General features: G+C 39.4%; 1 pseudogene; it reads left to right on the top strand.

Moving 5' to 3' along the window:
• The first annotated feature begins 7654 nt into the window (after positions 1-7654).
• On the top strand, positions 7655-15801 carry LOC109702909 (olfactory receptor 1165-like; annotated as a pseudogene).
• The last annotated feature ends 1588 nt before the right edge of the window (positions 15802-17389 follow it).

Below are 17389 nucleotides of genomic sequence, written 5' to 3'. Positions count from 1 at the left end.
TTATTTTTTCTCCCAAAGCTACCCTGACATTAGGGCAGCCTGGACAGGAGGCTCTAAGACCCAACAATACATACGAGGTGGCATTTCACCTTCTGCCTGGAGATGAAGGCACTAAGACCTCCAGTGGTAACCCTTGCAGATAGGATAAGGTCCCTTTGGGGGCCAGGGCTGTCTCCTGGGCTGTCTCCCTTTTGGGTATTCTCTGCAGAAGTGCCCCTCCTGTACACTATGGTAGCAAACTTGGGATGTAAGGCCCCATCCAATGGGGTACTACCTGAGATCTGCAATTTGGCATGATGTTTTTTATTCTTTTCTCTCTTTTTGGTGAGGTCCCGATTATAGTATACACATATGGCTAGTTGCCTTAGTTGGTCCAATGTCATTTCCCCTTCAGCCACAGATTTTTGGAGTTCTCTACAGATATATGGGGCTGACTGAGTTAGAATTTTATCTTTAAGGAGAACTTCTCCCACCTGTGAATCTGGGTCCACTGAGGTATGTTTCAGGATAGCATCCTTGAGACACTGTAGAAAGGTAAGAGAGGTTTCATCAGGGCTTTGTTGTACTGGAGTTACTTGGGAATAATTTAGAGGCCTTAACCTTGGCCCTTTTCAGTACTTCTACTACCAGATGGGAAAGTGGCATCTCATCTATTCTTCTTTTTCATCATTTTAGTCCCAGTGGGGGCCCACCAGGGGGATTGCTCGTGCCTCCATGGACATGGGAATTTCTGTCTCTTTATTTACTGGTGCCTTGGGTATCAGGGCACATTAGAAGTAGAAATTTTCCCCCACTTAGGTGGCCTGGGCAAGCACCCATTGTTTTTCTGAGGAGGAAAGGGTTTGGTCTAGTAGGAGCATGATAGCCTTCCATGCCAATTCAAAGGTTTGGATCACAGTAATAAAGGCTTGGATATATTGTTCAAGATTGTCTGCATAGCTATCTAAATCCTTTTTGATCTCCTTTAGATCTGATAACTGGAAGGGGACAGAGACTTGCCCCTTTCCTGCTACTGCCTGTTGGAGGGTGTAACATCGTGAGGTGGTCCAGAATATTGGGGTGGCTCAGAGGATGGGGGCAGAGGGCTTGGTGGATAGGTGCACCTTGGTTTCCTTGGGTAGTTGGCATTGAACTATTAATTGCTGGTCCCCCCCTGTTTTGGATATTACAGAGCATGGCAAAGCTTTGGATGTCTAGGTGGCAGTCATGGAGCCAGTCTGGGTAACCCCATAGATAAAAGAAAAGCTCTACACAGGGATATCAGTCCACTTTTCCTCCCACTTACAGAAAAGATCTAGTTGGAGTATGGTGTTATAATTTAAGGAGTCCTTTGAAGGATGCTTCTCCTGGTCACCCAAAGGATATTGGGCCCAGGCTTCAGTACAAAGAAAGATGAAGATTGTTCTTTTCAGATTATCAAAGTTAAGATCTTTTCAATATTTTAGTAGAGAGGCCAATGGAGACTGCTTGGATACTGAGGCCAGAAGATTGAAGAGGGCAGTTCCCATCTAGAAGAACAACAGAAAAACTTGTCAGACTCCCCTTTTCCTACTGGGGACTGACCAGATGAGTACAGACATCCCTGTCTAACGATTTCCCTCTGCTGTCTGTGGCCAGGACCAGAGAAAATGGAGTAATTGGTCAGACTGGGACCACCCTATCAACATGGTGAGAACATTTAGGATCCTCCCTGTTAGCCTTGTGACCCAGGTGCCTGGTTCTCCTCTACCAGCTGAGAGCTTGTAATTTAAAAACAACTCTATCAGTGAGGGGCTCTAAAGTAACCAAGAGAGATTGCATGGCCAGAGGGAGGATCCCTGTGGAGGCGTGGATGGGGACTTTTGATGAGGTAGACTTTTTGTCTCCCTACATATCCTGTGAGACATATGTTATAAGAAGAGAGGGAGCATCTAAGGCATTGTTTTGGTTTGTTTGTTTTGTTTTGTTTTTTGTGCTGTTGTTGTTGTGGTCCCTATCCCCTTAACTCTTTTCTCCTCTGAGGGCAAACTATGGGAACTTGCTTCAGTTCAGATCAACAAGATGCTCAACAAAGACAGTTAAGCCCAAGTTAGCGAGTAGCTCTTTTTGGTGTACTAAACTGAAATAGGGGCTTTAGAAGAGACATGGGAGCTCCTGAGGACATAGTCTCAGGATTAGGTTTTGAGCAGGGGATTTATGGATCTCTCCCAGACTCTGATGAAGAAGAAAGCCCACTGCTGTTTAGGACAAAGGGTGTGGCCACTTATCCTGATCTATTTGGGAAAGAAGGAGAAGCTGAGGATTGGGGGAAAGAGAGTTTCTGGGCTCAATGAATGGGGGATTATTAGTCATCACTTCTGTCCAGGTCAATCCTTCCAGAGGCAGTACTGAAGCACTGGAAGCAATGGGTGTCCTCCACTCTTGGGTCATAAGAATTGTGAAGAAGGTGTAGAGATTTAATTCGCTGTTTGCCACAGACATGGCTGAAGGATTCTGATACTTAGCCACCTTTGGAATCTCAGGCAGGGTCAGGAAGTTGCATCTTTAGTCTTGTGGTCTCACCAGGGAGTTGCCCCAGCCACTTGAAGAGAAACTTTCCTTTCCACTGGCTGTTATCAGAATTCCTCCTTAATGAGTCAGATCTGGGGAGGGAGCCAAAAGTTGAGATGATAAAAAGCCTTGGTTCACTGATATTTTAGCTCTAACCACATTTTACTGGCAGTCTAGTATAAGCCCCCAGCTTACCTCTGATTTCTAATGTTTCCTGCCTTAACAGCTATAGAGGGCTTGGAGCTTCTTCCCCAGATTCCCGAGGGAGAAACCCTCCTTAACCAGAGATAGAGAGAGAGAAGTCAGCCTGAGAGATCCACCATAGCTAAGCCATCATGTGTAGGGGTATCTCCTGGAGGACAGGAGTGATGGATGATCATTACCATTTCCTAGGCAGTCCCCTCCAGTTTGGCACAACTTGTATCAACCTCAGGTGAAAAAGTTTCCCTTTGTAGGTCACCATAATTTTGGGGGTGGGGAGCTCCAGGGGTTCTTGTCTTCATGGGGCTTAGGAATAAGCTCATAAGACACAAAGAGTGCACACAAGTGCACACACAGATAGATTTATTAGGGGTAGAAAAATCTGCAGCTAAAGTAGTGCAGCAGAGACTGGAAACCTGTAGCTGCTTATGGTAACAGCAGGGGGCCTCTTTTATCTTTGATCAGAAGGAGAGTGTGGAGTTTTTCTTTCCCTTATCTACATGGCTGGCACCCTTCAGCCACTTATCAGTGGCAACATCCTGCTTTTCACCATGGTACTCTTTTCTGGGACCCATTTGTGAAACAGCTTGTGAAATAGCTCAACTTGTTTTGGGAAGTGAAATAACAAAAATTGTCCCCTGAACTAAGTCCTTTGTTCTTGTGCTGCTGAGACCCAACAAGACTGTATAATACCGTTTTATGTAAAAAACAAAAACAAAAAAGAAAAAAAAAATGCACAAAAACAGGATTTGATTCTTAGAATGACAGAGGCACAGAATAGATAGGCAGGAAGATAGCTTAACACCAACACAGGGCTTATTATTCTGTAAGAAGCTCTGTGGAGGGGGTTCCCGATAAGAGAGCTGGAGCCCTCTTGTCAGACTCACAGACTGAGGGTATAGTTGAGGTTGATAAAGTGCCTTGGAAGGTCACTGGGTGGGAAAAATCTTCAATGGCCCTCTGACCTTATGGAAATAACAGCTTAACTGCAGGTCACATCTTCTAGACCACATGGGGAGTTTCTACTAAATGGATATTTATTTTTCTTTAGGATGAGGTAGAGAGTTTCCAGTAAGTCACTTTCAAGGGGGAGGGGGTCTAGTTCTATCATGGCTTCCTTTTATTCACCCTAACAATGACTTTTTGTGAATAATGGAATTTTCAGATTCAACAATGAATACATAATACTTTAAATTATACATTGGTTGTATCTTGCTAATAGAAGACCAACATATTCAAGTTTCCCATTTGACTAAGTAATATAAAATAATTATATTCTTAATTAAGAAAGAGGGATTTTGTTCTGGTTGTTTTGTTTATAGCTCATGATATAGACCTAGTTAAGATTCTCAAGGATTTATTGTCTAAAGTCATGTAAGCCGAGTTAAATGTCACTGGAAGACTGACAAGGGGGTTCTCACAGCTTTCCAGTTTCATGCAAAATCACACATCTATAAGATCCACAAACATGAAAAGCATTTCAAGGTGTCTCACAACAAGAAAGCTCACAAGGTGGAAGTTTTAACAAGTATTTATTTTAGTTTAACAGCATAAAATATAGACAGGGTGGAAGAAGGGAGAGAGAAACATTTCCTGTTCCCTACACAGGAAATGGGAGCAAAGACTCAAAATGGTGGCTTAGTGTCTGTGGTCTTATACTCTCCTGGGATGAGAGAATCCACATCACCAGAAGTAATGGTTCTGAGCACACAAGTTGGGTGCTGTTTATTATTATGAAATATGGAGATGTTACCTAGAACCAGCCAAAACACAGGGACAACAGATGAGATTTAAGAATCTCCTTTGTAAGGATTTTTGACCCTTACAAAAATTCCAGGATCATTGTAGCTTAACATCTAAAAGAGGTATGCAGAAGCAGATATCTCCTGGTTCCTAAACTTAGGATCTGAAAGATAGGAGGGGTTTGTTGCTCTGTCTCTCAGCCTTTACTTCCTTATTTCAATGCCTGAGTCTGGCCCCTTGAATATTTATTAAAATAATACAATTGTCTTTTCTCTTCATCTATTTCTCCTGCCTCAAAAATATACACCCATGATTTCTAAATTTGATTTCTGAATTTGACTAACATTGAGAGACTCTATACTGACCATTATTCTTTTTTATAATGAAAAAAATTCTTCCCTTGTACATGTTGGCAATAATGGTGCCGACAGGTTTCAGTTCTTACTACACCCTTAAGCTTCTGTTTTCCAGGGTCACGGTCCTGCCTCCCAGGGTCACAGTCCTGCCTCAAGTCTAGCTTGAATCCTCCTTCTGCCCCAACCTCCAATCAGCATGAACCATAAGATCCTAACCAATCAGATCATGCAGAGTCTCACTGAGGGGTATTTAAGCACCTGCCCCTCTTTCTCTCTCTCTTGGCTCTCCCTCTCCCACCCAGCAATAAGGAATCTCTTGGCCAGATCACTCCTCTCTGTGTGGTCACTTTGGGGTCTACATTTGGTGCCATGACTCGGATCAGGTTTTCCCACTAATTCTGGTGGGACCCTGATTCCGACTCACCCCATGACCACACTGAGGATGTGACTGGCTAGGACTCATCCTCCCAATCACCCTCACTCACATCCAACACCGGACATCCTTTGGTGAGTCCACATACCCTTATTGGGCTCTCTTTGTGGTCTCTCCCTTCGGTGCCTCTGGGGTTTGAACATCCTCTCTTTTCAGCCATCTCAGGGACTCAGACAGTAGAGGGGGGTTCCCTTCCCTCCGTTTGGCTTGGGTTTACATTTATCAGCTTTTATTTTGAATGAAATTCCTATTTCCCAATTATACCCTAGAACCCTTCATATATATACATTTTTGAGAAATAGTTTTAATAATTTATTGAATTTATAAAAGAAATAATATTTTTATAAAATGTATCTGAATCTCAAACTATTAGTGTGTCATATTATAATTTTGATGTGGAAAATTCTGAAAAAGAAATATTACATTTTTGTCATAGAAACTTCTCTGTCAATGTGGTAGCAGTGATATCCTCATTCAGCTGAGAATAAAAATGAAAGGTGTAGAAAACCTTTCCTATATCATTAAAAATAGTTGCTTGATTTTTGTCTTTGAAATTTGTTTGTATACTTTAATGACATTTAATATCTCTGCTAGATATTACAGTAATATTAATTTAGCCATTCTCAATTTTAAAAAACTTTAAGAGAATAATTTTTAAAAATATGTATACAAGTGTAGAGAAACATAATGGACTTTGTATAATTTTATTTTATTAGGTAAAGGCAAATGAGAACAGTATAACTTCGAGGTCTGAATTCATCTCCAAAGTTCTCTGAAAGAAATTTGACATTACATCTTAGATTAACCATGCTTCAGCTCAGGTACCTCCTTCACCTGTCCTGGGAACTACACATGACCTTCCCCACTCATTGATTATTGCATGGGTATCACCTGGTTCTCCCATTCCCATAGGTTACCATATGGTTTTAAAAGCACCAGAGGAGCAGAAGTGTGCTCTCTCAACTTCTTGCTACTACCTGATCCGCATCAGGCTCACCTCAATTTCCCTTCCCCAAATTTAATAAACTCCATTTACTTCCATATGTATTGTCATGGAATTTTTTTCATGGAGGACAAAGAATTTGGAAGTCTTCTGATACAGACTGCACCAGAATCATTAATATTTTGTAGCAAAGCCACCTAGGAGAAATGGTATTTTAGACGGTCATTTCTATTCTATTTCCTTTTCTTCTTTCCACATAACCAAGGGAATGGGCTGATCTCTGCACTTGGGAAAAGCCACTGGGAGATGCCAGACCCACAGGACCTAGCATTGTCCACCTGACACATGGCCTTCCTTGCTAGTCACATTGTGAAGGTGGGCAGCTCACAGGACCCAGCCATGCCTTCCCACCCTATGCATACTCCCACCATAGCTTGAAGTCTGCAAAGAACACTCATGTGGAGGTTCCTGTGTCCCACAGTTTCCCTATGAGGGAGTCCACCTTAAAACTGTGGGGCCCTTCTCCCCCCACTTTCTCTCACTTCACTTTCTTACCTGTGACCTAGGAGACATACTATCCATGGCAGGCCTCAGCAATGCAGGAGTCTCCCCAGACACTCAGGTTGATTCTTCTCCACCCAACCCTTCCCCTAACATGTCACATGCTATGGGCATTTTGCCAGCAAGTGAGGGGTATGCACTACCCGACCTGCCTCAGGCCTTAAACTGCAATTGAAGGTGCTGCCAGGAAAATGGCCTTGGACATTTGTCTGGGTTCTTGCCTCTAGCAGATGATTCAGTAACAGTGACAGCAAAGTTTGTTGAGACTGGAATATGATTTCAACAGACCGAAAGCATGCTGTCTCTAAAGTGAGAACAATGGACTCAGGTTTTAAGGTTAAAATATTCACTGAGAAACTCTTAGCTTTGGATCCGTTTGGACCTTGGAGTAATTTTCTGAGTTTGGGTCATTGTCTTGTTAAGAGAGACGTTGAATATTCTACTGGTTCCTGCTCTAATTGCTAGAGAACTTCTATTTGAGATTTCTACCCTTTGCTCTGTTTAGTTCTTAAATGTGGGTCTTTATTTTTTTTAATTTACTTGTGAAAACCTCCCTGTTCCAAACATTGTTGTTTAGGATGTGGATAAAGAGTGAAATAGGCTTTAGGGTGGTGGCTAACTTTAGAGCTTTCTGTTATAGCCTCTGGGCTCTGGCTACCTGATCTTAAATTGAACTTAGTGGAATTGGAAAGTTAAAAAGTAATTACATCCTGTGGTTGCAGTTTACTTGCTGTCTATCAGAGGAGCCCAGCATAGGCCTGTGCACAGAGTAACTGGCCCTGCCTATCAGTGCCAGCCTGGGAGCACCAGCTCAGAGGCTGGGAGGCTTGAGGCACCCACCCTGGCCCCAACAGCAGCAGCAGCAGCAGCAGCAGTGAGTGCTAAGGCATGCTGAGAGCAGGCCCCACCTCTCAGCGTGGACCCGGAAGACTTGCCTCTCAATTCTGGCCAACTCTCCAGTACCCACCTCCCCCAGCACAGAACAAGAAGCACTGCCTAGCCAGTCTAGGCAGCCTAGCCAGGCAGCAGAGTGGCAGTGGTAATGCCAGCAAGACTGACAGTGGCAGTCACCACCTCTGCAGCTGTAAGCACCAGGGAAGCTAAAAGTGCCAGGAAGCTAAAGGCACCAACTCTGGTGGCCTCCACCCTGTTCCTCTGGCCATATGATTATTTCCAACAGCTTCCTTGAATCAATAATCCCTCTTCTTTTCCCTGTTCTGACCCACTCCCTTATCTGTCTATACACCATACCTCTGTATGCCTTGGGTACCTGGTCCCAAATCTTGCCTATGCTCTCCTTGTTCTCATAGCCTTCAGGGGTGGCAAAAGCACACACCCTGAGGTCACATTCCCCTGTATTTGCCAGATTCTAAAGATAGTTTCTAAGTCTTGTTTTTTTAGGACACTGACAAGAACTTGTCTGCCTAGCCAATGTGAGACCATGAGTTCAAATCTCACTTTAACTTGATTTATTTGGTCTTTTCATTAGAATGACTAAGTCATATGGGCACCTATCTCTCAGTGGGAGATGAAGATGTTTTTTATTTCTATAACAGATTGCCATTTTGAGCCTGTATGTTGTATGTGAAATGTCTTTGTGTTTCATTTGAAAGCTTCTTTCAAGAAACCACATGGTCACAGGAAATGCTGCCACCATGATGGAGTCACAACAAGTACAGCATCATCTTGCCAGTCCCTGGGGGTAGGAAACTCATAGGTGATGCCATCTTGCCATCCTCTAGGAAAATTATAGTGAACTAGTGGTTAAAATTCTCTAAATTAATATAGTTTCTATTCATTTTGTTTTTAATACATTACTCTATTAAGGACTGGACACAGAATAGAGTATTTGTCTTAAAAATCTGTGATAAACTACTTAAGAATCTTGCTGGCCAACTTCCTAAAAATAACTACAAGAAATGATTTAAGAGTGTACTCTGAATTAATTTGATTATTTGTGTACAATTTTGTGCTTTCTGTCTATGTTTTAGTCTGTCTCCTACCTATGTATATGTGGCCTTTAAATTTTTTGCTTATATATTCACTCTTATAATTGATATTCTTTGATGTGCCGAGGTCAAGACATCTCTGTGTGTTTTTAGATGTCTTTAGGATGGTTCTTAAATACTTTATAAAATTAATGTTCACAACTGTCTCAAAAGTTATCTAAACCTCTAATCCCAACTAGACTGATCTATCCTCTGCCTTAGGACTAAAGAAAATTTGTAGACAGGAAAAACATTTCCTGTTTCATTCTATTATGAGTGTAATTTATTTAACTCTTTTATAATTAGGTTTATTGACCCATGGGTTTTTGTAGATTAATTTTATTCATAAGTCTTTTAAGGTACAAGGTTGCTAAGAGTTTTATTAAAAACAGTGTTATCTAAACTTGGGTTTTTACAAAGGTGTCTCAAGTTACAAATTAAGGTCTTAAAGCTTATAAGTTTATATATGTATAATTGGGTAGAGTTAAAGCTTGCTTAGAGTTTTCTAAGGTCAAAATTTAAGGTACTTATGTGTATTTAAAAATGGGTTTCTATTCTATCAAATTAACTATTGGGGAGTTTTGGTGTTTTACCAACACCAAATAAAAGTTCACCCTCCAGATGGGATGATAAAACCTTAAGTTTTTAGGGGTCTGCTAAAAGATGATGATTAAACCTGGAATAATAAATTATGTGTGTCATGAGCTCTCAATGACTGAACCTGTTATTTTTGGTCACTAGGGGCTAAATGCAGGTCAAGAAAAACCCTGCTGTGTCCTAAGCCACTCTGTTAGTTAACATAAGTAGTATAGGATGTGATTTCTTCCAAGCCATGACATTCAGTTTTTGGGATTCTAACTACATGTTTACTCCCTTATTTCTGTTTCTGTGTCTGATCATTTGAGTCATTAATCTTATTAGTTTGTTATTATCTTTTTAGAAAATATACATGTTCCCCCATTTTCCTCAGTTTACAAGCTGACTAACCCATGGCACGATGTGCACACATGTTACCAGCTCTTCCTTCACAGACAAAATTCTGAGTTTTTTGCCCACAACTTCTCACTGCAGCAAACAAAGGACATAAGCCCTTTTAACACTCAACAGAGTGTCCTCCTTTATGTTGTTATCTTTACATTTTACATGTTTATATGTTGCCCAGTGTATAATAGTTATGATGTTTTATTAATTGGGTTTGCATTCAGGATCAGGATCCCATTTAAGAACTCTCAGGCAGAGATATAAGAAACAGGTTCTTTGGAGCAGTAGGAAGTCTGGGTACCTTGCAGATTGTTCATGCAGAGACATCTGTAGGAACTTTTTAGGCAAGCCAGATCTCGAGGATCTGCAACTGAGACTTCCATGATATAAGAGGGATGCCTTGAGGATCCTGGAACCAATCTCACTCTCTCTCAAAGAGAAATCTTCTCCCTCCCATCTCCTTTCTCTCTGTCTCTCTACCAGCCAGCATAGGGGAAGCCAACATATTTACTTGGGTATATCTTTAAATGCTGGGAGTGCTTTTATTTTACTAACCAAAAACAAGATGACACATTCTATACATAGCCCCTTTGAAATTATTTAGTATTCTTTGCATCCTTCCTAAATTAATCTCTTGCCAGATGCAAGAAACAGAAGGTATATTTCTGATAACCCTAAGAAAACTGAGTTTAAATTAAGTAAAAATTCCTTTATATGGTTTTAATACTGCAAGAGCCTTGTATCTAAATGTTACAGAATTGTTTACAGAATTAATAATGTATACATGTAAATAATTATAGTTCTTTTATCTAAGGTACATTCTAGTTAATAAGGTCTTTGGCATTCCTTCTCTTTATGACAAATGCTAAAAGTTCTGCCATTTAGGCCTGACATCTGTTCATCAGATAAACATTAGTTGTAATAAGAGAGGAATAATAGGACTATACTATTACTTTAATTGCTAAATTATTAACCACAGTTGTTTTAAGTTATGTCATTATAGTGCTGATCCTTCAAAATCATTTATAGGCAAGCACATGAAAAATAACTCTGACAAGTCCTTATCTGTCAACCAGGACAGACATGCTTATGTTTTGGATTCATTTTGTATTTTCCTTCTAAAAACTTTATAACTATTGCCTGCTGACACTTTATAATTTAAAGTGTCAGTACATCCTCTATGGACAGATAATTAGATCTAATTAAGCCCAGCCTAAGAGCAATTTTTTATTAAATCTCTTTGTTGCTTAATTTGGACAGGATGGTCACATGGGCACTGATTTCTGATCTGTTTGATGTGTTACTTCCTTTCCTCCATAGGTCAAAAATTTGACTTTCCAAGAGAAGCTACTCCTGCTCTGGGGAACAAAACTACCAAGCTGGCAGAATCTTCAGAGGAAACTGTTCAGAGAAACAGTTTAAGAGGATGTGATCTCTAAGTGGTCAGTGTCGACCACCTTCTTAGAGGAACAAGTGGCATTCAACCACCCAAGACAGTGAAAAAGGACTCTACAAATGAGGGGACTTCTCCCTCATTTCACTCCATAAATGAAGTCATCTATTTGGCCAAGGCCTTCTTTTTAACCAAACGCAATATAACTTTCAATGGTCTCTAACTTCTGCCTAGGACACTGTGAGTCTTCTTTCAGTACAGAACTGACTCATTGATGTTTACCCTCTAATTGGTCTGGCACCCACCCCTGGTACACCTGGCATCTAATGAAGATATTACACCAAATGGTCAGCCCTTAACTGCCCACTATAGTGGCAGTCAAAAACAGAGGGCCATCTAAAAGTTAAAAATCACTACTAGTATAAACACCTATAGGAAAAGTAACCATGAGACTCCATGTCAACTTTCAAAATAAAAAGTTGGATCTTTATCCTTTCTGCAGTACATAGCAGGGCCCCTTCTGATGCTCATATTATTGTTAATATTTGGGTCATTCCTTCCAAGCCAGATTTATCTCTTCTAGAATAAAAGCCTTTAAGTCTCAAATCACAAGGCAACAGAGCTATTGATCTTTATAGATGAAGGAGATCTCAAAGTATGGTCCTACCCACTCATTGATTACTGGATTGGAATCACCTGGTTCTCCACTTACCATAGCTTTCTGTAGATTTTAAAAGCACCTGAAGAGTGGAAGCATGCTCTCTTGGCTTCCAGCTTCCATCCGGGACCCACTATGCTCCCCTTTGTATTTTTTCCTTTCCCTAAATTTAATAAACTGCATTTACACTCACATGTCCTGCCATGAATTTTTCCACAAAGGAACAAAGAATTTGGAAGTCTTCTGATCACAGACTGCACCAGTGCTGTCAACAATTGTGCTTTAAATTGAGGGAATAATTACTGTTCCAGTGGGAACAGATATTTCATTGAAGGTATTAAATTATTGTGTAAGTAAATGCAAGGAATAACAATAGAGTGCACATATGTATTAAATTACAAATTAACTAGTGTGGGTATTGAGACACAAGTGCTCGTGTAGGAGGCACTCAAACTGCTTTGGCTGAAAAGCACTGAAACCTTCCTGGACCCATAAATAAGCTTATAACAGGAGAAAAATATGTCACCTGTCCTACATTTTGTAACTGTCTTTGCTCTAATCCATTCTCTTTGCAGTCACTTTTAAATCACCTTGAATTTCAGACATTTGATAACATCTCCATGACAAGGGACAGAAAGACATTCCTTTGCATTCACTACCTGCCTGGTTCCAGATAACAACTCTGGAGTCTTTTCCAGAACAAGGACTGAGATAATGACCAGACCACACATGTGGCTCAACTGTTTAGCTATGATAACTTTTTTCACCTACCCCCAGTTATTTTTGTCTATTTAAACTTATAGCTTATGTCTATACCCCAGAACATGGCTGAAGATAGCTGAGTGCTTACTCTGCCTCCTCCCATGGCATGTCCTGAACTGTGTAATAAATCTCCTTTCTCTGTCTTCAGCATGCCTCTTTATTTGGCATTTAGGGGCTGGTGGCTGGACCTGGTACATGGATCTCAGGTGTTTGGCTTTGGGTCCAAAACTCTAATATTAGTACAACAATAATTAAAAAAAGAAAAAGAAAGAAAAGAAAAGGGATTTGGGGGGAGCCAGAGGAGACAGTGCAAAAAAAAAAAAAAAAAAAAAGAGGACAATAATGTGCTGACTTTGTGATACTGAAAGAAATTTGGATGTATGATCTAAGGAATTGTTAGAATGAAACCAAGGAAGAACATTACTATTAGGGTGAATATAAGGCAACCACATTATATGGCTACAAAGGGAACCTCCCCCCTTGTAAGTAATGTACTAGGAACTCCCCATCCAGCCCTAAGGAATAACAAATATTCACTTTTAGTCTTTACTAGAAATTCCACACTCACTCTTAAATCATCTTGGGAGAGTTAGAGGGCCCATGGTGGATTTTCTATCCAGGGACCTTCTCCTGCTAGCTTCCTACCTGACGAATTGAGCTGTATCCTCACCTGTCTCTCCATGCCTCTTTCAATCTAACAATTAGTTTTACCATATCTCTGCCAAATTGTTTCTAGTCCTTGTTCCCTATTGAGCCAGTCATGATTTCTAAATTAATAATTGGTGCTTATACTAGATCTTTGCCCATATTATAAACTCTAAGAAAATTAATAAAATAAATAATGAAGACCAAAAAAGAAACTGTTTTGTGACTATTCATTACAATGTAGAATAAAGTCCTAGATGCTCTAAAATTATCTACTTGAAATGTCAGTGGCTGTGGCTAATACCAGTAATAACAATAATGAGTATTTAATATGGATAGGGACACTGTATTTGTGGAGACAAGGAGCTGAGGTGCAGAGCTTAACAACTTTTCAGAACTGCTTGTTAATAGATGACTGGGGCAAAATTTCAACTCATGTTGACCTGATCCAAGGTCAAGATCATTCCAAAGTGTCTTACACATTCTCTAGAAAACATAGTAAATGACCCATAACAAAGCCTAACTAGTCAGCAAAGTTGTTTTTACTATATTAGATTTCTTCTTTGTCTGATAGAAATAGGTTAAGACTTGAATGAGCCAATTAAATGAACAAAGGGGAAATGGAAATATCCCAGACATAATAGTGCTTCAAATGAAATAGAAATAAATGAAAAACCTTATAATTTTACAAAAGTAAGATTGCATTTTTTTGAAAATGCAATTCATATGCACTGGAGTTCCCAACTGTAGGAAATACTGGCTTAGGTATGTCAGTGAACTGAACATTATCTACTTCTCATACAGATTACAAGTGAGTTTATGTGAGGAAGAATATATTTGGTTCTGAAACCACATTTTAGTTCAAACAGGTCAGTATACACAACAGACATTAGGAGTTTAAAGTCAGTCCAAATGAGCTAGCAATATGTTTATAGATTTGTGATAAAGCACTAGGTAATCTAGGTGCTCTAAAACTGTAAAAGATTAGAGCAATAAGTATTTTGCACTTGGAAATAAAATATTGGATGAATTATCATGTAAAGTGACAGGTACAATCATAATAGATAGCATCCATAACAGATAGATTTCTAAAGACATAAGGTTTATTATGAAACAAAAAGGTGAAATACCGGTATGGAGGATTCAATAAGACACTGAAGAACCATAATGATCAGTCTAGATCTAAAGAGTAAAAGCCAGTTACTACACCTTCCCAAACAAGATGATGACTCTTTAAAAAATCAAGGAAAAACCCTGACATTAAACTTAGAAGGGAATTGAGATTTTAGAGACTTTACATGTGCTCGTATGGTAAAAGTATTATTGAGAAACTTCAAAATGACTGAAAGTTTTAGATGTCTAACTAAAGAATTCTATGCAGATTTGAGTATAGCATATTTTAAAAACAGTAATGTTAAAATAAGCATAAAAATTAGGAATGACTTCACAGTATTGATTTAACTGGGGAAATGCACTACTATATTTTTCTTCTAACTGACTTCAGAAATACCTGGGTGAGATCAAGGATGACAGGCTATTTTGAATCATCTGTCATGGTATGCCCTGCCATGAATTAAGATATGTTCCTCTCTCTCTCTCTCTCTCTCTCTCTCTCTCTCACCTATTTTTCTTCTCTACTCAACCTCTAAGGACAAATACTGTAATTTTGCCCAACAAGAAGGAATGAAAAGCAGAATGAGAGATATCAAAGTAGGATTCACTTTTGTTCTTTTCAAATTCTGAGAATACTCACACCTACAGGTGCCTCAATTATTGGTGTTCTTGATCATTTATCATGTTTTTGTATTGGAAAACCTATATATGATTTTGATCATCAGGGTTGACACCAAATTTCACACTTCCATGTACTTCTTCCCCAGCCATTTATCATTTGTTGAGTTTTGATACACATCTGCAATTGCACCAAATTTGTTAGACCTATTGCTAGTGGAAAACAGGTCTATGTCCTTGAAAGGATGCATTACCCACTTTTTCTATGGCTTCATATGTGTGATTACATAAATGTTTATGTTAGCAGTGATGGCCTATGACATATTTCCCCCTGCCCTACACAGTTGCCATGTCTCAAGCTCTGTGCTCTCCTGGTAGCTGGAAGTTATCTGTGGGGTGGATACTGTTCCTTGAAACTCACATATTTTCTTTTGGCACAATATTACTGTGGTACTGGCATCATTAATCATTTTTGCTGGGAGTCCTCTGCCATTGTTTCTATAGCCTGCTCTGATTCCTTCCCCAGTAATCTGGCCTGTTTAATCATGTGTACATTCAATGAGACTTGTAGCCTTCTCTTCATCACTGCATCCTATGCTGTAATATTTGTCAATGTCATCAGGTTGCCTTATAAGAGGGTCCTCCAAAAAGACTTGACTTCCCACTTGACTTCCATCTGTTTCTGCCATGGGGTCATCCTTCTCCTCTACTGTGTGTTCACATCTGAACATTCGTTGCTCCTGGCCAAAGTAGATACTGTGTTTTACAGCCTGGTGGTTCCAACACTAAATCTTCTTATCACAGCCTATGAAACAAAGATGTAAAGGAGAGCATCAGTAAGTCAATCCACATGAAATTTCTTTCTCACTCATTTTAGACACATGTACACACATTCAAACACATACACATACATGCACACACACACACACACACATTTCACTCTCAGTTTGTAAAAATATGCCTTACACATTGTATTAAAGATTTTAAAATTTACCTCAAAAATAACATGAAACTATTCATATAATTAGTGAGACAATGTAGATCCATATATGATTATTATATCATATTATGCCTTTCAAATAGTTTCTGAGTAAATGTCAATAAAGAGGAAAGAAATTCTGTTTTTGTCCCAGCTCCACTTGTGAAGAACTCCATTGTGGGACATGTCCTAACTTTTTCCTTTTAGCTATATTCTCTATGTGTAGATTCCAAGAGGATACACTTTAATTTTCCGTATGTCTGAAATTCATACATAAATACTCAACCTTAGCATTTCCATTCTATTGTATCTGAGTTTTTTTTCAGGATTTTGTTCCAACATTTATGTTACCAATAAAAAATATTTGCTCTTGAGGGTTCCCTCAAATGAATATAGCACAACATGCATGCAGATAGTAGTTATAGTACTAATTCCGTCTTGCATGACTGCCTTTTGGAAATGTGGCTATGTACATTTGTGTAGATGTCTTCTGTTGATACCTGTTTCAATATAGTAGTTAAAATGTAAAACATAATTAAAGAAACATGATGTTTTTGCTAGTTTGTGATAAAGATAGCTACACAGGGAGATTCCTTGTGTTGTTTCCATACATATATATATTACAATCTGAACTGGTTCGTCTCTACCAGTCCTCTTCACTCTTTCTAGTCCCCTTCCCATAGTGGCCTTGGCCAGTTTAATATTTCTAAATTCATTCCTGTACAGTGAGCACATCAGACACATTCAAGTTTTTGGTTTCCTTCCTTTGCCCTATCCCTCCTATGGGATGCCTCCCCTTAAGTGACCCATGTCCCATAATATTGCTGCATTTGTTGCAGGTCTATAATTTGCATATGATGGGGAACATGCAGCTTTTCACCTTCTGAGCCTGACTGATGTCACTGAAGTGATATTCTCCAGTTCCATCCATTTAACTGTGAATGACAAAGTTTCATTCTTCTTCATATCTGAGTAAAATTGCATTGTGTATAAGTATCACATTTTCATAATCCATTTCTCAGTAGTGGAGCATCTTTGCTTTTTCCAAAGTATGGATATTTTGAATAGTGCTGCAATAAACATGGGTATGCCGGTGCCTTTGTAATAAGCTGACTCATATTATTTCAGATATATCCCTAGGTGTGGTATTGCTGGATTGTATGGCAGATCTGTGCTTAGTTTCTTAAGGAGCTTCCATATTGTTTTGCATAGTGTTTTGTACAATCTTACATTCCCATCAGCAGTGTATAAGGGTTCTTTTTTCCCTGCATCCTTGCCAACATTTGTTCTTGATGGTAGCTACTCTAACAAGAGTGCACTGGAATCTTAGGGTGATTTTGATTTGCATTTCCTTTGTGGCCAGGGCTGGTGAACATTTTTTTCATGTGTTTTTAAGCCATTTTGGGCTTTGAAAAAAAATTTGTTCAGTTCAGTTTCCCATTTCTTTATTGGGTCAGTGATTTTTTGGGAGTTTAGTTTAGTTTTT

The sequence above is a fragment of the Castor canadensis genome, chromosome 1 (assembly GCF_047511655.1).
Source record: "Castor canadensis chromosome 1, mCasCan1.hap1v2, whole genome shotgun sequence".
NCBI lineage: Eukaryota > Metazoa > Chordata > Mammalia > Rodentia > Castoridae > Castor > Castor canadensis.
The sequence above is the reverse complement of the archived record's forward strand: the minus strand, read 5'-3'. Positions and strand labels throughout refer to the sequence as shown.